Source organism: Macaca mulatta, chromosome 5 (genome assembly GCF_049350105.2).
Source record: "Macaca mulatta isolate MMU2019108-1 chromosome 5, T2T-MMU8v2.0, whole genome shotgun sequence".
Classification (NCBI taxonomy): domain Eukaryota; kingdom Metazoa; phylum Chordata; class Mammalia; order Primates; family Cercopithecidae; genus Macaca; species Macaca mulatta.
This window is the reverse complement of record NC_133410.1, coordinates 18586061-18607404: the sequence shown is the minus strand read 5'-3', so window position 1 is coordinate 18607404 and position 21344 is coordinate 18586061. Positions and strand designations below refer to the sequence as shown.

The window sequence follows — 21344 nt, the reverse complement described above, 5'->3', positions numbered from 1 at the left end:
AAGCAGTAGTTCTAGGAAAGTGGCAGGGGTAGAACATATATTACAAGGGGCCCATGAGTGAGTGTACAGGAATGCGGAGAGAGTGAGAAAACATGCATTTCCAAAGGGTTTCATAATTTAAGATGCATATTTGGAACAGGATCTTGGTGTGGTGGTGAGGTGATTAATGCCATTCATTTGTGCTAAATTAGTATAGTAAATGCAGTTGCATGAAAAAACCAATAAAACAGATGCAGATATGAAAATTTGGAGACTGATTATATTTATTTATGTGTATAACATATTATATATTTATACATTAATACATGCATAAACCACTCTTAGATGCATATACCATTTTGTTTACGGGTTTTTTGTTTGTTTGTTTGTTTGTTACTTTGCTTTTCTGAGACAGAGCCTCACTCTGTTACCAAGGCTGGAGTGCAGTGGTGTGATCTCGGCTCACTGTAACCTTCGTCTCTCGGGTTCAAACGATTCTCCTGCCTCAGCCTCCCGAGTAGTTGGGACAATAGGTGTGTGCCACCATGCCGGCTAATTTTTTGTATTTTTGGTAGAGACAGGGTTTCACCGGGTTAGCCAGCCTGGTCTCAATCTCCTGACCTTGTGATCCACCTGCCTCTGCCTCCCAAAGTGCTGGAATTACAGGTGTGAGCCACCATGCCTGGTCTGCATATACCATTTTTAAAAAATATATCTAGATTCAAGTTTATGTGCCTTTAAGTTCATCCAGGATCCTTGTCAAAATCTTCTCCTAAATGGGAGAATTGTGTGGAAGTATTTCCCTTGTAAAGCTGTTAAGGTTTTTAATATAACAGGAATAGCAGTCCCCTAAATTTTATCTGACTTCCTAGCCTGTTAATTTGGAGATGCTTTGAATCACTACTTATCTACATAAATATCAGAAATTTTTTTCCATCAAGAGAAATGACCAACCGTTCATGAAGTTGGAAGCTCCAGCAGATAATCCATGTCACCAACAGAAACTCCAGTTCTATGTTAAACAGATCAAATCATCTTTGGAAATTTCAGATATAAGAAAGTTAGGTCTAGAAAACCACAAAGATTTGGGCTGATAACTATATATTTCAGCCAGGGATGATGGAAAGCCTCTTTGGTAATCTGCACATTCCTTACTTCCTTCAGAGAGCCTAAATATGCAGTGACTTCAAAGTTCAAAATAAACTATTAATGATAAAAGAAAATAAGCAAAAAATGTGTAATATAGAAGTTTTCGGTATTAGCAGAAAATGCAGGTGGTGATTTAGAGATGAATTTTTTGAAATTCCTATGCCAATTCCAGAAATTCAGGCAATTCTTGGTAGTTCGTATGTCTTAAAAGGGGGCCAACACCCTCATGGTCATTATTACAACATGTCCACGTATAGCTTGGTATACATAAACCAAACAACAAAAAGTCATTCTTTGGATGGCAGATTCTAAGTTTTAGCGTTGATTTGCAATCTTGAATCCAGTTGAACAATTTGTCCTTGATTCAATTTCTTTTTAATTAAATTGTACTATGATATTTTGAATTTGTTTGATTTTTTTTCTGTGAGTTTTCTTTTTTTCCCATGCAGACACAATAACTTTCCCCCTCAGAATAGTCTGTATGCTTTACTATAAGACATTGTATTTTTTTAATGTTTCTGTCCCGGTGCAAAACTGAATTTTTTGAGAGTAGAGGTCAAGGCTTCAGCTTGGAGAACCTCGACACATTTTTACAGAAGAACCTGAATATACCCAAAGAGCTATTTCCCAAAACAATTTATATGCACAGAAAGAGTTGTGATTTCTTTTTTCCCCTTGACTTTCACAGAAATAAAGGGCTAATATCACCAGCGGGCAAATTTTGTAAAATTACTCTCCAAGTGTTTCAACAAAACCTGCCAACACAACTCAAGCCCAAACTTCCCCCGTCCCTGCTTTGTGGCAAAGGGCCTCACTGGGAACGGCTGCCAGTCACACAGACAGAGCCAAATTGTTTAGTGGATTTGGGAAGTGGACAGATGTTCTCCCGGGACGATGGAGACAGGCACTGCCACATACATTTTCACTTGATGTGTTAACCAATATTCTTAGCCAATTATTCAGAGGCGACCAGCAGTTAATGCATGCAAAGGCAGGAACTAGAATCATCACTCACGGCTTCTACACATCCCCAAACTCCTGCCAAAGTGTTAAATACCTCTTGGGCTCTGAAAAACACAGAGTGCATTTGCGTGCCCTTGGATGTGCTCCTTGAGACTTCTATGAGAACATCTAAAGCTAATTATGAAATGGTCATTGTGAATGAATAAATATGAGAAAATAAAACAAATGCTGAGGTTGTATACTTCAAAATACTAAACATTAAAGAATGAGTTTTACATATGAAAATGCATTTGAGGTCTCTAAGGTAATTACCCCGAGGCACTGGAATAGTGTAATAAAAACAATAGCAGCTGGGCCACACCAATGATATACTGTGCTAACTGCTATTAAGCTAATTTGCAGCAGAACTATGGTGTAATAAGATCTATCATTTTTCATGGAAAAATAGTAAAACATAAAAAGGCTATGTTGTCCATTTTATTTGGAGAGATGACAGCAAAAGAAAGTCAATGATTAGAATCTTTACTTTCCAAACATCCATATGTGTAAAGCCACAGTTTTGCTAACATTTTCTCTCTGCCCTATGATTTAAAAAAGGCAAACTTGGAGCTAGTACCTGGAAAGTAAGAAGATAAAGGGATGTAAACATTGTTTCCAAGAAGCTTGCAATGCTAGTCATCGTATTTAAATTAGCAATTTCTCCTAGAAGAAATTGTACGACATGAATATATATATATATATATATGTATGTATGTATATACATACATATGTATAATAGTCATTTCTGTAATAAAGTTTTTTAAACAAAGGTATCAATGTGGCAGACTATAGAACTGTATCTGCCAGTGTCCTGTCTGTAAAACAACAATGCTCTGAGTTTTTCAGAAATACATAATATAATAGAGGAAATTGGTTAGTCAGATAATGGAATACTGGGAAACCAAACAGGTGACTAAAAGGCCAGCCAGAGATGACCAACTATAGGAGGCATCTATCAGTTTCAGAATGGGAGAGAGCAGAGAGCATTGTACCACTCAAACCTGGGGACACCATGTAGGAGCTGGATCCAAGGAGAATGACTGCCCCGGGGTATCTGAGACCACAGAAAGAGGGGCTGAAGGAGGTGAGAGCTGGAACCATAAAGGACATAGTAACTGCATTAAAAACTGTTTTCAGGCAGAAGTGGGATTAATACATTGATTCTCCCTTTCCTACACCCTCAGGTCTCCTGCAGGTGCTTCCTCTTGGCAAATCCAGCCAGAAGCCAGTTAGCAAGGTATCTAGCAGGAAAAACTATATCTAGCAAGGTATCTAGCTATATATTGAATGTTTACGTTTCCCCAAAATAAATATGTTAAAATCTAATCCATCCTCACTATGATGATATGTGGAGGCCTTCAGGAGTTGGGGTCCACTCATATGCATGGATTTAGTGCCCTTATACAAGGGACCTTAGAAGATTCCTTCCCCCTTTTGCCATGAGAGGATATAGTTAGAAGTCAGCAGTCTGGGCCTGGCATGGTGGCTCATGCCTGTAATCCTAGCACTTTGGGAGGCTGAGGCGGTTGGATCATCTGAGGTCAGGAGTTCGAGATTAGCCTGGCCAACATGGTGAAACCCTGTCTCTACTAAAAAAAATACAAAAATAAGCCAGGTGTAGTGGTACGTTCTTGTGATCCTACCTACTCAGGAGGCTGAGGAGGAGAATCGCTTGAACCAGGGGGTAGAGGTTGCAGTGAGCTGAGATCGCACCACTGCACTCCAGCCTGACAAGAGTGCAACAAGAGTGAAACTCCGCCTCAAAACACAAAACAAACAAACAAACAAAAAAATCAGCAGTCTGAAATTCTGAAGAGAGCCCTCAGCAAAACCCAGCCATGCTGGCACCCTGATCTCAGATTTCCAGCCTCCCAGTGAGAAATAAATTTCTGTTGCATATAAGCCTCCCAGCCTACAGTAATTTGTTAGAGCTGCCCGGGCTAAGGTACTGGGACACAGAGCCTAGAGAGAGCAGACGAAGTGAGAGAAACTTGAAAAATGACCAGCACTCTTTCCAAAGCATAGCCTTGCTGTTCCACCCAAATCCACATGACCACAATCTCTTCCCTAAATGACTACAGTGGTCTGCCACAGCTCCCCTATTACAACTCTGACTTCCCTCCCTTTTCCACACTGGAGAAAGAATTATCTCTTCACATTCCCTAATCTGATCACAAATACTCTAGTCCCTTTACAACCTTTCAATGTCTTTTACTGCTCTTGGGAGAAAGACAAAACTCTTCATGTGACTGACAGGCACCTTTATGAGCTGGTTCGGCCTAGCTCTGAGGCCCATCTCAGTCACTAGTCCTTTACTGTCTATATGATGGTGGTTCTGGTCTCCTTGACAAGTGGTCATTGATTCATTCAATCACTCAGCAAAACTTTATTAGGGGTGTATTAATCTTTATTGGCACTGCTGATAAAGGCATACTCAAGGCAATTTACAAAAGAAAGAGGCTTATTGGACTCAAAAAAACAAACAAACAAACAAACAAAACAAAAGAGAAACAGTTCCACATATCTAGGGAGGCCTCACAATGATGGGCAAAGGTAAAAAGCACATCTCACATGGTGGCAGACAAGAGAATAGAGTTTGTGCAGGGAGCCCCCCCTTTTTTAAAACCATTAAATCTTGTGAGGCTTATTCACTATTACAAGAACAGTATGGGAAAGACCCACCCCCATGACTCAATTAATTCTCACCAGGTTCTTCCCACAACATGTGGGAATTATGGGAGCTACAAGGTGAGATTTGGGTGGGGACATAGAGCCAAACCATATCATTCCACCCCGACCCCTCCTAAATCTCACGTCTTCACATTTCAAAACCAATCATGCCTTTCCAAGTTTCCCAAAGTCTTAACTCATTTCAGCATTAATGCAAAAGTCCACAGTCCAAAGTCTCATCTGAGACAAAGCAAGTCCCTTCCTCCTATGAGACTGTAAAATCAAAAGCAAGTTAGTTACTTCCTAGATACAATGGGGCTATAGGCCTCAGGTAAAGACAGCTGTTCCAAATGGGATAAATTGGCCAAAACAAAGGGGCTACAGGCCCCATGCAAGTTTGAAATCCAGCAGGGCAATCAAACCTTAAAGCTCCAAAATGATCTCCTTTGAATCTATGTCTCATATCCAGGTCATACTGATGCAAGAAGTGGATTCTTATGTTCTTGGTCAGCTCTGCCCCTGTGGCTTTGCAGGGTATAGCCTCCTTCCTGGCTGCCTTCACAAACTGGTGTTGAGTGTCTGTGACTTTTCCAGGCACACGGTGCAAGCTGTCAGTGGATCTACCATTCTGGGGTCTGGAGGATGATGGCCCTCTTTTCACAGCTCCACTAGGTGGTGCCCCAGAAAGGACTCTGTGTGGGGGCTCCGACCTCACATTTCCCTTCTGCACTGCTCTAGCAGAGATTCTCCATGAGAGCACCATTCTTGCAGCAAACTTCTGCCTAGACATTCGGGCATTTCCATACATCCTCTGAAATCTAGGCAGAGGTTCCCAAGCCTCAATTCTTGATTTATGTGCACATGCAGGCTCAACACTGTGTGTAAGCTGCCAAGGCATGGGGCTTGCACTCGCTGAAACCACTGCTCAAACTCTACATTGGCCCCTTTCAGCCACAGTTGGAGTGGCTGGGATGCAGGGCACCAAGTTCCTAGGCTGCACACAGCACAGGGACCCTGGGCCCAGTCCACAAAACCCTTCTTCCTCCTAGGCCTCTGGGCCTGTGATGGGAGTGGCTGCTGTGAAGACCTCTGGCATGCCCTGGAGATATTTTCCCCATTGTCTTGGGGAATAACGTTCGGTTCCTTGTTACTTATGCAAATTTCTGCAGCCAGCTTGACTTTCTCTCAGAAGGATTTTCTTTTCTATCACATTTTCAGGCTGCAAATTTTCTAAACTTTTATGCTCTGCTTCCCTTATAAAGCTGAATGCCTTTAACAGCACCCAAGTCACCTCTTGAATGCTTTGCTGCTTAGAAATTATTTCATCAGATACCCTAAATCATCTCTCTCAAGTTGCAAGTTCTAACAAATCTCTAGGGCAGGGGCAAATGCCGCCAGTCTCTTAGCTAAAACATAACAAGAGTAATCTTTGTTCCAGTTCCCAACCATTTCCTCATCTCCATCTGAGACCTCCTCAGCCTGGACCTTACAGTTCATATCACTATCAGCATTTTGGTCAAAGCCATTCAACAAGACTCTAGGAAGTTCCAAACTTTCCCACACTTTTCTGCCATCTTCCAAGCCCTACAAACCATTCCAACCTCTGTCTGTTACCCAGTTCCAAAGTTGCTTTCACATTTTTGGGTATCTTTTTATCAGTGCTCCACTCTACTGTTACCTATTTACTGTATTAGTTCATTTTCACGCTGCTGATAAAGATATACTCAAGACTGGCCAATTTACGAAAGAAAGAAGTTTATTGGACTCACAGTTCCATGTGGCTGGTGAGGCCTCACAATCATAGCAGAAGGTGAGAGGCACATCTCACGTGGTGGCAGACAAAAGAAGAGAGCTTGTTCAAGGAATCTCTGGTTTTTAAAACCATCAGATCTGGTGAGATTTATTCACTTTCATGAGAACAGCATAGGAAAAACCCATTCCCATGATTCAGTCCCTCCCATGACATAAGGGAATTTGGGGTGCTACAAGATTAGATTTGGATGGGGACACAGCCAAGCCATATCTCGTTCTTGTCAGGCATTTAGTTAATAAAGTAAAACAGATGCAGTTTGGAATTGCCTAGAGCATATTTTAGTGTATTAGTATGGAGGGTCAGGCATTTAGTAAATACCTGATTATAGAGTATGTCAGGTGGTTAACAGTGCTATGAGGGATGCTTTTACATAACAGCAGGAAATCTTTTCCAATCATGTGATACTTGTGCAGAGGCCTAAAGAAAGTGAGGGAGAAACTCCTATTCTAAAGCTGTATATGCTATACACATGGAAGAAAGAGCTTACTTACCAGGCAGAAAAGAGCAAAGTAAAAAGTATCAGAAATAAATAATTCTAGAATTTTCTATGTCTTTACTTCAGAAGCGAATTTTATTTTCCTTTCACAGCACATTGATTGGATCCTTTTGTAAAAAAGAAATAATAATAATAAAAATTTTAAAAGCCTCTATAACATACAGATTCTTGTATAGATTTAAACTTAAATTATATACTCATTGGTATAACAAGTTGATAAACAGTTACCTTAACTACTTGACTGTATACTCTTTGACGCTAGTGACTGAGTTTCCATCAGAAAATAGGTATTGGTCAGGGCATTGAGGCTCATGCCTGTAATCCCAATATTTCTGGAGGCTGAGGCAAGAGGATCGCTTGAGCCCAGAAGTTTGAAACTGCAGTGAGTTATGATAATGCCACTGAACTCCTGCCTGGGTGACAGAGCAAGACTCTGTCCCAGGAAAACAACAACAACAAAAATAAAGTAGATATTGCTTCATAAAAGACAGACTCCAAATAAAGTGGCTTCAAGAAGTCAGAGGCATATTTCTCTTGTATACAACTGTTATGCCTTGTCTGACAGCTCCCCGATATCAGAAACCTGGGATCTATCATATTTCTCTACTATTCTTAGAATATTTCTGTGTTGTCCAGGGTATCTCATTATTACATTAACAATCTAGGCTGCAGAATAGTGGAAGATTAGCCAGAGCAAGAAAGACAATCTCTCCCTATATGGTCATGACCCAGAAGTTGCACATACCACTTCCCCTTATATTTTCCATTAGGCATAACCTAATCACATGACCACTCCAAGCCAAAAGGGAGGCTACGCAGGCATATGTTCTGATAAAAAAAAAATGCTATTTCCAAGAAAAACGGAAGGGTAGATATTGAAAGACACCTGGTGGTATCTGCTATGCCAAGCAGAAAGAACAAGGAAGTCAGAGGCCTAGAGATACATATGTGAGTCAGCATCCTCAAACAGAACTAAATTGAGTACCTTGACTAAAAGCATATAGGATTATGACTGGAAGACAAAGCAGAACATTAAAAATGCTACAAAACATGTGAAGAAAAAGCTGAAGGTATTTTTCAATGTGCTATATTGTATAGTCAAATCACAACTTAAGTTGGTATTAGGGGGCATGAATGAAGCTCAAACATCAGTGCCTAAAGTGAGAGTATCACCTTAGTGTTGAAATTATAATTGTCTTTCCTCTGAGAAATGGCACACTGAAGACGAACATCTATGAATACTTTCTTTTTTTTTAAACAGAGTTGCACTCTATTGCCCAGGGCAGAGTGCAGTGGCGCAATCTCGGCTCACTGCAACCTCTGCTTCCTGGGTTCAAGTGATTCTCCTGCCTCGGCCTCTCAAGTAGCTAAGATTACAGGTGCACACCACCTTGCCCACCTATTTTTTTGTATTTTTAGTAGAGATTGGGTTTCACCATGTTGGCCAGGCTGGTCTTGAACTCCTGGCCTCAAGCAATCCACCCGCTTGGCCTCCCAAAATGCTAGGATTACAGGCGTGAGCCACCGCGCCCAGCCTATAAATAATTCCAATAGTCACTTTTCTTCTTATGCATGAACAGGTTACTGTTTCCTTAGCTACCACCATATGAAGGAGCTACATACATTGCATATAATAGACTGTAGGAAAAACCCTTGCTTTCTTGACCTTTAAACATTGGAAACAACCTTCAAACCACAGAATAAAACAAAAGTCAACTGAGAGAACTATAGATCATATAATTTATTAGGGGAATTACCTTCATAGAGTGGAGTCTACAAACTTTTTCTGTAAAGGGCTTGATGGTAACTACTTTAGGTCTAGTAGGTTATATGGTCTTTGCTGCAAATACTTGACTTTTGCTGTTGTGGCATTACAGTTGCCATAGATATATGGAAATAAATGGGCATAGCTGTTTTCCAATAAAACTTTATTGACCTAAGCAGGTAGCTGGAATTGGCCTGAGAGCCCTAGTTGGCTGACCCCTAGTCTAAATTGTTAGCATAATAACGTTTTATTGGGGTGGGGAGCATATTTTCTTTTTTACTTCCAAAGGTAAATAAACATGTAATGCTGTTCCCCTTCTTAGCAGAGACTCTTAGAGCATACCGTAGTGTTTCTTCTCTTGTTAATTATGCAGCACAAAGATTCATGTGACAGAAGCAGAGGAAGGAATGGCCATAGGCATCAGTTTATAGGAGGCAGATTTGAGCCTGAGCCATAAAAAAATGCATATAAATTTATCACTATGAGCTTTCTACATTTTATATCATTCTATCCTCCAATGCTTCTGTGTAGTTTCAGAACCACGAGAATTTAAAGAAAAAAAACTTTTTTAAAGGTCTTCAGATGAACAAGAGATGAAGCCAAATCAAGGTTTCAACTCAGATGCCTCTCATTCATCACACTATTAACCTTCTAAATGTGGTGCCTGAGGAGGTCAGGAGTTAAGAAAAAGATTGTCACTCTTCTGGTATCAGGAGCTCTATCCTCCCTTCACAGCAGTCCATCTCATTAATGCCCAGGTCATTTTCAGCAATGCTGTCCTTACTTCCACCTTGTGTGGTCATAAGTCTAATACAGAAATAAAAGATTTCAAGAATTTTTATAGCATTGTGCCAGAGTGATACCAGCAGGTTTTAGAAAGTTTTTCTTCTACAGCATCACAATGCACGATACCTGCAACAATTCCAAGTCTGAACTGTGTCAAACTCATATCAATTTATTCCATGTTTAATGATTTTCTGAAATGTAAGCACTATGATTTCCAATATTTACCACTGGGCAGAAACAAATGCACATTTTGGCTTTCCATTATTCCCCTATCCATGAACAACAGTAGTGGCTCAATAAGACATTAAAGGATCTCACACTCCATGGCTGCAGTCACCACATAAAAGGCTGGCTTAAACAGCAAACTTTAATTAGAGTTTGGAAAGAGCATTTTTGTTTAAGTAAAATAAAAACACAGGTGGTTTAGTGAGTTCACTCTGAGTATAAACCCCCAAACGCCATTTAAAAAGCAAAGTAGTTAAAGGATTTCATTTTTTCTGGTCAGCTCTATCCCAGGTAGAAGCAACAACCCTACCATTTTTGAGAACATGGGGTGTTCAAGTGCATTTGGCCCTTGGCCAGCTGTTACAAGCCTTAATATTCTCTAACTAGAGAAAAGTGCTCTCCATTAAAATGCCAGGCAGTTTTCAAGCATAATATTGCGTATACCTTTAGTTTTCCATGGCTATCTTAAAATTTTCTCAGGATCATGATTTTTTGGCGCCTGTGCACTGCAACCTTCCCCACTCCACACTACCACTATTGGAGGAATATTATGCTTCTTTTCATGATCTCTTGTAAGAGCCTAGTCCTTCATCTTATGTTTCTGGTTCTTTCCATTCTTCATTAATGAAGACTTTTCAAAGCAATAGTTAACTTTGGCATATGCCTCTAGACAGATAATAGTCCCAAACTCCAACCAGTGACTGATTTGCTGACAATCACTCATCAGCATCATCACCAAATATCGAATTTGGTCTTACTTTGAATGCTGGATGAACAACTAATACATAATGAGTGGAGATCTAGGCCGAAGTAATAGTCTGCTTATAAGTGCCCCAGGATTAAGTTGAGAGCTAATGTTTGTCAATGGCAAGCACTAAGATGTACACAGGTTTTTAAAGCTGGATTGCTGAGGTTCAAATTAGCTACTTTCTGGCATGGGAATTTATAAAATCTGCTTAATTTTCTTGTTGCTCAATGTCCTCATCTGAACAATGGGAGTGATAGTATAATATTTCATCAGAGAGGTATTTTGAGGACTAAAGGGGATGATATGTGTGAGACATTTAGAATAAAGACTGACCTGTCATAAGGGCTACAGTCGCATTAGCTATTACTATTTTCATGGTATGTGCCAAAGGTTAAGAGCTTGCTCTCTATTAAGAATTTAACCCACGTCATTTCATTTACTCTTCAATCAAATCTGGAAAGTTGTGTGTTTGAGAAAACAGATCTGAGATTTGTAGCTCAGAGTTTTACAGCGGTAGAATGGAGAAACTAGTCTGACTTCTAAATTCATAACACAATAGCAGAATGAAAGCATTTAAGGGTACTTTTCTCATAGACTAAAATAAAAAAGCGAGGTTGTTTTTCAGAGCACATGCATCTACAAACATTGTAATATATATTTGCATATGTACATACTTTCTAAGCACTATTAAATTTTTGCAAAATATGTATATTTAAATATATTATCTCCTCTAAAATCACCAAGAATACTTTATGCCTTAGTACAGATGGTAACTTGGATTAGAAGCACATGTCAGTAGCACTGATCTTGCAGTCAGCATCTTCTCATTATCCTTGACCAGTTATATGACTATTTTTGTAAAATTAAAGCTGTAGTTTCTTTTTTTTTTTTTTTTTTTTTTTTTTGAGACAGAGTCTCGCTCTGCCGCCCAGGCTGGAGTGCAGTGGCCGGATCTCAGCTCACTGCAAGCTCCGCCTCCCGGGTTTACGCCATTCTCCTGCCTCAGCCTCCCGAGTAGCTGGGACTACAGGCGCTCGCCACCGCGCCCGGCTAGTTTTTTGTATTTTTTTAGTAGAGACAGGGTTTCACCGTGTTAGCCAGGATGGTCTCGATCTCCTGACCTTGTGATCCGCCCGTCTCGGCCTCCCAAAGTGCTGGGATTACAGGCTTGAGCCACCGCGCCCGGCCTGTAGTTTCTTTAATAATACTTTTCAGCTTCCTCAGAATTATTACTAATATTTCTTAGCTTACTCAAATGTATGGCATATTATGGAGGTCGTTTGGTCTTCTTTGTGGCATTTTTATGTTATTTAACTTCCTTCCCAGGTTCTTGATCTCTTAGTGCATTTTACTGCATTGTCTCTAGCCTTTACACAGCAGTGTTGTAGAATATTTAAGAAGATTTTAAATTATAATAATCGTGTAAGCACAGAGCTTGCATCACCAAAGCATCTGAAGAAGTTTCAATACAGGGAAATAACTGTGAGATTCAAGTAATACCAACAAGGATTGTTAGTATTTCTATTTGCCACATAAATGGCACTTCCTTTTGACAATATTAAAGTACAAAATATAAGTTACCTAAATCGTAATCTTGGAAATTTTGTAATCCTCGATGAATTCTGAAGATTTGGGAGATCTCACATACTTTCAGATTAGGCACATACGATTATAGCTTTATATTACATTATGATATTATATTTCAAATCCACATAAAATGCTTCCAGACTGCATATGAATATAGCTTATGAGCCCTCCTATTCCTGTTTCTCCATATCCCCAGCAAGTAACCCTCATGATTCTTCTGTTGTGTTGCTCATTGCATTGATTTCACCTGAGTATTATGGCATTTAAGGCCAAACATCCCATTCAGAGAAAAGCATTTTAACACTTCTGGCTTCTGAGCATAGATAGCAACCCCAGACCTTGTGATGACCAGAAGTCTCTCACTCTTGTCTTTAGGCCTAGCAGGGAGCTGGTATCTCCCCCTTTCAAAATTAATAGGTGCAGTAAGCCTTCTATCCCTTCAAGCCTATTGATCACCCTACACATTTCCTGTTTTCTGGTATTATGCTCACTCTGGTATACTTTGTGTCCAACACAGTGAGGAAAGAAGAAACTAATAGGGCCAGAAGAAAAAGATAATTATCTAAGAGATGATTTCAGGGACCTGGACAAAAATCAAAAGAGGTATCTGAAGAACAGATTAAGCCACATGACTAGTAATTAACTTAAAGTGAGCATTTTCAGCATTCTATTCAGTGCATTACATGAATTATTTTGTGCTTTTATCATCATAACAACCCTATGTGGTGAATATAATGAATGCCCTAATTATATGGATCAGAGGATGATTACATTGTGTTCAGTGTTATTCATTGAAGGTTTGCTAATTTAAAAGAGAAAGTGCAAAAACAACTTAAGAAGGAAGGATATGCATTTCAAGAATGAAAAAGAAGGCCTTATCCTTCAAAAATTCATATATAAAGCGAGATGTCAGAGTATAGTGTTGATTTTGAACCTCAAGGAAGTGGATATTAATTTAAAAATTACTTAAATTTCTTAAATATTTTTAAAAAGGAAATAGGCCAGGCGCGCTGGCTCACGCCTGTAATCCCAGCACTTTGGGAGACTGAGGCGGGTGGATCACACGGTCAGGAGTTCAGACCAGCCTAGCCAAGATGAGGAAACCTTGTTTCTACAAAAACTACAAAAATTAGCTGGGCATGGTGGCAGGCACCTGTAATCCCAGCTACTCAGGGGGCTGAGGCAGGAAAACAGCTTGCGTCTGGGAGGCAAAGGTTGCAGTGAGCTGAGATTGCGCCACTGACTCCAGCCTGGGCGACAGAGTGCGACTGTGTCTCAAAAAAAGAAAAGAGAAAAAACAAAAACAAAAACAAAAAAAAGGGAAATATATGAGATCAACCAAAGAGCGGGAGAACCAAACCAGAGAATGGTGTTCTTATAGCTGTGGAGAATTGCTTAAAATACTTCTACTTGGAAAGCAAAACTCATTCTAGCAGGCTTGATAGGCCATCAAAAACATATCCAATTGACTACTATGATATTCAAAATGTTTGTCAACAGGCTGACACAATGGGTCAAAACAGACACATAGAAATATATAAAATGCCAACCTTTTGTTGTCATGGGTTTGTTTAAATGTAAACTTTGCTATCTACTGGTTAAGTGATGCTTGCAAGTATCTTAGCATTTAGGTGTCTCTATTTCCTTATCCATACAATGGGAACAATAGTATCTCCCTTACAAAATCAATACAAAGAATCCTTTGCTTTGCTTCAGAAATTCAACTAAGAGTAGGATGATGAAGTCCTTGTTTGTAACCAGAACACACAGTTACAATCTTGGGGATTTAATGCAATTTGTGACTCAAAAAAAAAAAAAAAAGGCAAATTTAGGCTGCATTAATAGAAGCAAAATATTCAGGTCACAGGAAGGACTAATAACCAGGGCATGGGATGGGTGACGGTAGCTATCTATGTATAATGATTGTTTTTTAAACTGTGAATGTAATATCTATTGTGCAGCATATGTGACACACTCTTTGATTAGAATCTTTGAAATGCATTGGTAATTAATCACCACCCTCAAACCCATTGACCTCATATGTTCCTCAGAGGTTGTCTTGAGGCAGCACTTTCAACAGCCACTACAGATTGATTGGACTTGTCAATGCAAAATATGATGCATTTTCACTTCCAGGAAATGTTAAGTACAACTACACAACAATTTTATTTATTATTATTTGGGTTAGAGATCTGTCTTGGATGACTGAATAATTATTATGTTCTTTTAAATTCTGTTATTATGGCTATTCTGCTCTTCAAAGAAAATATTGCATTCAGTCGTCCCACTCTACTCATGGAGTTGCTGAAAACCACTATGATTTAAGAGAGCTGACGAAGCTGAGGAAAGTAAGAGTTGAAGAAATTCACAACTAATGGGAAAAATCAATAAAACTAATATCAAAAGTGAACACACAGACACATGCACATGCACCTACATGTATGTATTTTCATGATATATTCTCACTAGGTCCCTGTGGTGATACAACTTAACTCAACTGAGTTACTTTTTCTAGAATTCTCTTCTCTATGTGGTTCCAAGTGAGAGATGGATACAGAGAGATTTGCAAGATTTTTGGAAAGAGATGAAGGAAGAACCAGTTTGACACTTGGAAGACAGACATAGTGTGCTAGGCACAATGACATCTTGCACGTGTCTTTATTAATGTACTGGCACACTTAGTTGAGTGAGGGAAAGCTGCCTGACTCACAGCTACCCCCAATCTTACCAGGCTTCTCCCTTCAAATTCTGCAAATCCTGTTCCAGATGTGTAATTAGCTCCATGGCAAAGGTGCCAACTTCTCCTGCAGGTCACCTGCACCATCAAAGTTGACAATCGTGAGATACAGATGTGGGTATCTGTGTCTTCATAGGTTTCTGATGGTCTTTGCTCTCCTACACTTCAGTTACCCATCAGAAGCCCCAGCTAACTTATGGATCATCCAACACCAAATGCAAAGACAATGCTCTTCCATAGCCTTTTTTTTTTTTTTTTTTTTTTTTTTTTTTGAGATGGAGTTTCGCTTTTGTTGCCCAGGCTGCAGTGCAATGGCTCAATCTCGGCTCACAGCAACCTCTGCCTCGTGGTTCAAGTGATTCTACTCCCTCAGCTTCCCAAGTAGCTGAGATTATAAGCATGCACCACCACGCCCAGCTGATATTTGTATTTAAGTAGAGATGGAGTTTAACCATGTTGGCCAGGCTGGTCTCAAACTCCTGGTCTTAAGTGATCCACTCGCCTCGGCCTCCCAAAGTGCTGGGATTACAGGCATGAGTCACTGCGCCTGGTTGCACAGACTTCTTAACCAGGCCCCATAATTGTGTAAGGTCTAATTCCTAAACATAAACCCTTATACTTTGTTAGTCATAGAGATTCTGCTTTTCTGATAGAAACCTGATTGCTGTAATAACTAAAATTTTAAAGGTAAGATTTACATCTTTTGTTGACATGGGTTTAAATACAAGCTTTATCATTTACTGGTTGGGTGATCCTTGCATGTTGCTTAGCATTTGCAAACCACAGTTTCCTAATCTTTAAAATGGAAACAATGACCCCTCTCTTATAAGGTTAATATGAGGATAAAATGAGGTAATATACATAGTCGATTTATCTTTCTAGCAAGTTTGTAGTATGACCTCAATGAAAGATAATGGTTATTGTCACTTGTGAGTTTGTCACTTGTCAGTTTTATGATTTAAGTATATCATTTATTTTAGCAAAGCTTAAGTTACACCTGTTTCAAAATTAAGAGATAATGTATTAAAATTACCTGGTCCCAAATCTATGTAGAAGAATGAACCCTAATATAAACTATGGTCATTAAGTGATAATGCTGTATTATCATAGATTCATCATTTATAACAAATGTACCACTCTGGTGGGGGATGTTGTTAATGAGGGAGGCCATGAACATATAGGAAGAGGGAGTATATGGGATGTCTCTGTACCTTCCTCTCAATTTTGGTGTGAATCTAAAACTCCTCTTTTAAAAAGTTGTTAAAATATAAAAATAAAATAACATTTTTAAAATTGCCTAGCCAAGTCCTTGACCTATTTGGTACTCAATATATTAAATAGCACAATAAGTAAAGAATCAATTATATTTTATATACTTTAATCAATAAGTTATGTACTGTTCATTTAATTTATATTTATTCTTCCCTTAATAATTATTATAGGCTTTACTTATTCTACAGTTACAATAAGTTGCTTGTAAACAATTGAGCTTTGTTGATGATATTATTTAATTAACAGGCATGATTTTTCCACACTTTGTTGTCCATTCCAAAGTCTAAAGCTCTCTGATGTTATACTTAAGAATACTGATCTACCATCTTTCAGAACTATTATGGTCTCATAGAAGGACAAATGCATTGCCTGTTGAGTTCCTCTTATTCATACTAGCCCCATATATCATAGCACATAAGACCATGTACTTCAAATCTGACTTTACTTTCTCCTACTTCTTTTATTCCTCCATTAGTGATAGCAAAAGCCTCATTCATACTTGGGTGCTGTTTGGCTCCCTCTCCTAGTTGCCATGATGTTTTTCCAGCTTTCTTAACTATTCTCATGGGGGAAAGTCCACATCTTAGGTATAAGGGAAACAAAATCCTCACATTTACCAAAAAATCCAAAATTATATGTTTTATCAATATGAAGCAAAAATTGTAGTTAAGAATGTATTGCTGTATTATTAATAATATATTAATGGAAAGTAGGAAGAACACATGCCTGCAATATTGGACAAGAAACAGGTAATTCTGTATTCTATGATTCAGCCCATCTTATCAATTTTGCTATAAGCACTGAATATATTGGAAATAATCTTCATGGTCTGCTGTTTTCTGAGATGAATTTTAAAATTCATTAGTAATTTTATACTTTATTTTAAAAATATTTAAATAAATTGATGGATTCAGGCATGCTCTTATGTCTCAATTTAGGTTTGTCCTTAATGTTTTGCTTTCTCATTTGGCCCATCTATCCACTGGTACCCCCATTCTCAGTTTGGTTCTATGCATCCAGTGGTCTGGCTAAAACCCTTGTGCCTGTGTTTATACTCTAACATAAGATAGAGGATGATGATGATCATGTCAACTTCTTCTGCTTCCATTGAAAGTCTATTCTTTTTTTAACTATACATTTCTTGTGGTTTGGTTGAAGCACACTGAGAATTTTCAAGATTCTTTTTTATTCTTGGTCTATTCTTCTTGCCCTATGAAATATTTTTTCCAAAACCTTCCCCTATTTCAATTTGCATTCCTCTGTCCTCGTAATGTTGTTAGTCTAGACATGGTCTCTCTCTGTTCTTTCTCTATGTGCCTCTAAAAAGAAAAAGAATTTCTTTTTAACTCTGTCACTTGCCTATAGGCTTCCTCTATGATTTCTCTCTCATTTTGTAAAAAGTGTAGGGCTATATCTAAGAATGTTGGTTCTTAGATACCTAATGGCTTCAGAACTCAGCCACTCACATCCATTCCACCTATTTTCCTTCTGAAACCTCTCATGGAACAGCACTGTAGACAAGCAAGGAAAAGAAGGGAGCTTCAGATAACTAGAATTATTATCTATCCAACATATCCCTATATGTGCAGAAATGCTATATGCCTTTGTATTAAAATCTTTACTTCTAACATGTTCCATAACTCTGTTATCAATAATTTAAACAGATTACTTTATATTAGCAATATCTCGCCCTCTATATTTAAAAAGTGGGTTTACATGATCTTTTTTAAGATTACTGTAACATTTCCTCAGCTCACTATATTATAATTTGTTTTAAAAAGTTGTTATATTTGCTGAGTTGACTTAGGAAATTGATAACCAATTTGTTTTCAAGAAAGACTATTAGAAATAGTGCAATTCTGTTTATCTGTTACTTGAATCTTTAAGAATATCAATAGATCTCTTAAGCTATAATTTTTAAGCTTTAAGAAGTCTGAGAAAACTCTGATCTTTGTATTCAAAATTTTGATTGTATGTGCAACTATATAGTTTTCAATAAGATCAATAGCATTAATCAAATTCTCTAATAGTCATAATAATTTTAAGAGTTAACATAGCTAATTAATATGTGCCAGGTATTGTTGAAATGCCAGCATAGATAATTTTATTTAATGATGACAACTGTATCTCTACATAGGTATTATTATCCTATTTTTAAAAATAATATTTATTGTGAATATTTATATAGATAAGGACATCGCAGCCCAAGGAAGTGAAATAACCTTAGAGCTGGGATTTGACTACAACCTGAACCTAGAACCCTCAATTGGTCCATGTCCCCACAAATTTTTTTTACAATACTATAAGAAGCAAAAAATAATGTTACACTATGAAAGGAATGAATATTGTAGTATGTACTGATAATGCTTCCAATTTAAAGTGAATTATATGAGGATTACTATCTTATTCATAAAAGAAAACCTGTGTTTTGTTGTGTGTTGCCATGAACTGTTTCTTTGACCTTGGTTATACCAGATAACCATCATCGTCTTCAATGTGTTAACTCCAAGTTAACAGGGTCAATTCCGATCAGTATTTTCCAAACTGTTGCCTTAAACCGAAAAACTTTTTGTGCAATAGTGCCAAATGACAAATAAATAAATATGTCTATATCAATAATATATGCATTTCAATTTTATGTATTAGAAAAATATAACAATCATATTGAATATGTGACTTCATGGAGATTATCTTTTAGCATGAGACTAATACTACTGAATTTAAAAAGAAAAAAGAAAATTTATTTTAAAAATACTCTAGTATGGTAAAAATAATGAATGTGATACAGAATTCTAGGTAACAATGAACTAGGTAATTCTAAGAGTATAAAGGAGACATAGAAAATAAGTTCCATGAACATATAGAATCTAAAACATGAAGGTATCAATAATTGTTGAATCAAATGAATGAACAAATGAATATCAATTTTATGGCACAGACCTGGAATACCATAAACAGGACTTTTTAAAACAAATTTTTATATTAAACAAAATTCATTCAACAAATTTATTCAACATATATTTATTGAGACTTTGTTATATGCTCTGTCAATTTACTAGGTAAAGAGGACACAGTGGTGAACCTGTTAGGCAGGCTGTCATAAAACACTGACAACAGGTGTTCCCTACACCTTATCTTCAAACACACAACTGTAGCTGTGATGCACCCAGGATCGAGTAACACTCTGAACCTGTTAAAGAACCTCTAAGTGGTAACTGTGCTTGTGTGTGTGTTTGTTTGGGAAATGTTGTAATTAATCTCCCAGAAGGCTAGTAACATCATTCAGGTCTCTTACATGCCTCACTATCCATGTAAGACAGATGTGGTCCTACATTCAGATGTTAGTTATTTAACTGATATCTTTTAAGATTGTTCAATATTTCTTTTCTTTTTCTTTTTCTGGCAATGTAAATATCAACAAAATCAGCATAAGACAGTATAGAAAGACCACTGATGAAAAGACCTGGTCTGAACCCTGACTCTGACCCTGCAGCTTTGTTGTCAATATTTAACATGCCGGCTAAGCCTCAGTTTGTCATTTAGGAAATGACACCACACCTCTATCATCAGGATATCATGAGCCACGTAAGATAAAATATAAAATTAAACATTTAAAACAGTACTTGAGTTAGCTTCATTCCAATCCAAACTAGGGCAAAATGAAAATCACAAGTTACCTAAATAGAAAGCACAAATCAGGCCTGGCGCAGTGGCTCACACCTGTAATCCCAACACTTTGGGAGGCCAAGGCGGTTGGATTACGAGGTCAGGGGTTCAAGACTAGCCTGGCCAACATAGGGAAATCCCGTTTCTACTAAAAATACAAAAATTATCCCTGCATGGTGGCGCATGCCTGTAGTCCCAGCTACTCGGGAGACTGAGGCAGGAGAATCATTTGAACCCAGGAGGTGGAGGTTGCAGTGAGCTGAGATCATGCCACTGCACTCCAGCCTATCAACAAAGCAAGACTCTGTGACTCCATCTAAAAAAAACAAACAAACAAAAAAACAAACAAAAAAATCAATTCTCTGCTTTACAAAACAGTTATTTTTTGATAAACACTATTGGATCATCTTACTGTTAAAGTACAAAGGATGTGGGAAAGACACAGAAAAAAATAGGAATCATAAGTAAAAGAATTACAATAGGTGTGTATTAGTCCATTCTCACACTGATATAAAGAAATACCCAAGACTGGGTAATTTATAAAGGAAAGAGGTTTAATTGACTCACAGTTCCACATTGCTGGGGAGGCCTCAGGAAACTTACAAGCATGACAGAAAGGGACCAGCAAACAAATCCTTTTCACGTAGCAGCAGGAGAGAGAAGTGCCTAGCCAAGGAGAAAAGCCCCTTATAAAACAATCAGATCTCCTGAGAACTCACTCACTACCACAAGAATAGCATGAGGGTAACTGCCCCATGATTCAATTACCTCCCACTGGGTCCCTCCCACAACACATGGAGATTGTGGGAACTACAATTCAAGATGAAATTTTGGTGGGGACACAGCCAAATCATATCAAGGTGGGAAACCCTATACCTGATGTACAGAGAAGGCACCAAGAAAATATCAAGGAGGAAACAGTTTCAACTTGCAAGAGAGGAAACTGAGCTTCAGTTTGTGGTGTTTCAAAACAACAGGGCCTGGTAGTGAGGAAATTTGTCTCTCTAGCCTTTGCAGTATAGTTTTCTTTATTAGTAAAAATAAAACATTATAAATTATTGAGTTCTTATTATTTGCCAGGGACTGGTCCAAGTGTTTTATAAGCTTACTGTTTTAATCCTTACAACTTTCACGATCACTTACGGGAAACGAAATTACTACGAGAGCTTCATCCAAAGGAGGCTTCCTGTAACACAGATTCACCTACACTAACTAGTTATGTGCAAATACAGAAATAATTTTCGCTAAGAATCCTTAAAAAAGAAAGAAAGAAAATCAGGTAATATATGGCAGATTTTTGGTTAGAGTTTTCTAATTCTATCTGGATGTAGTTATCATGATTTCTATACTAGAGTAAATGGCTTCCACATTTGCTCATATATATATAATTTATTCAGATGGGTGTCACAATTTTTATATACTTTTTTCAAATATAGCTTACCCCAGTAA

General features: G+C 38.1%; 1 long non-coding RNA gene across 1 annotated transcript in view; it reads right to left on the bottom strand.

Moving 5' to 3' along the window:
• LOC144340898 (uncharacterized) overlaps positions 1-21344 on the bottom strand; it is a 445262-nt gene that overhangs the window by 376756 nt on the left and 47162 nt on the right. The window lies entirely within an intron of this gene.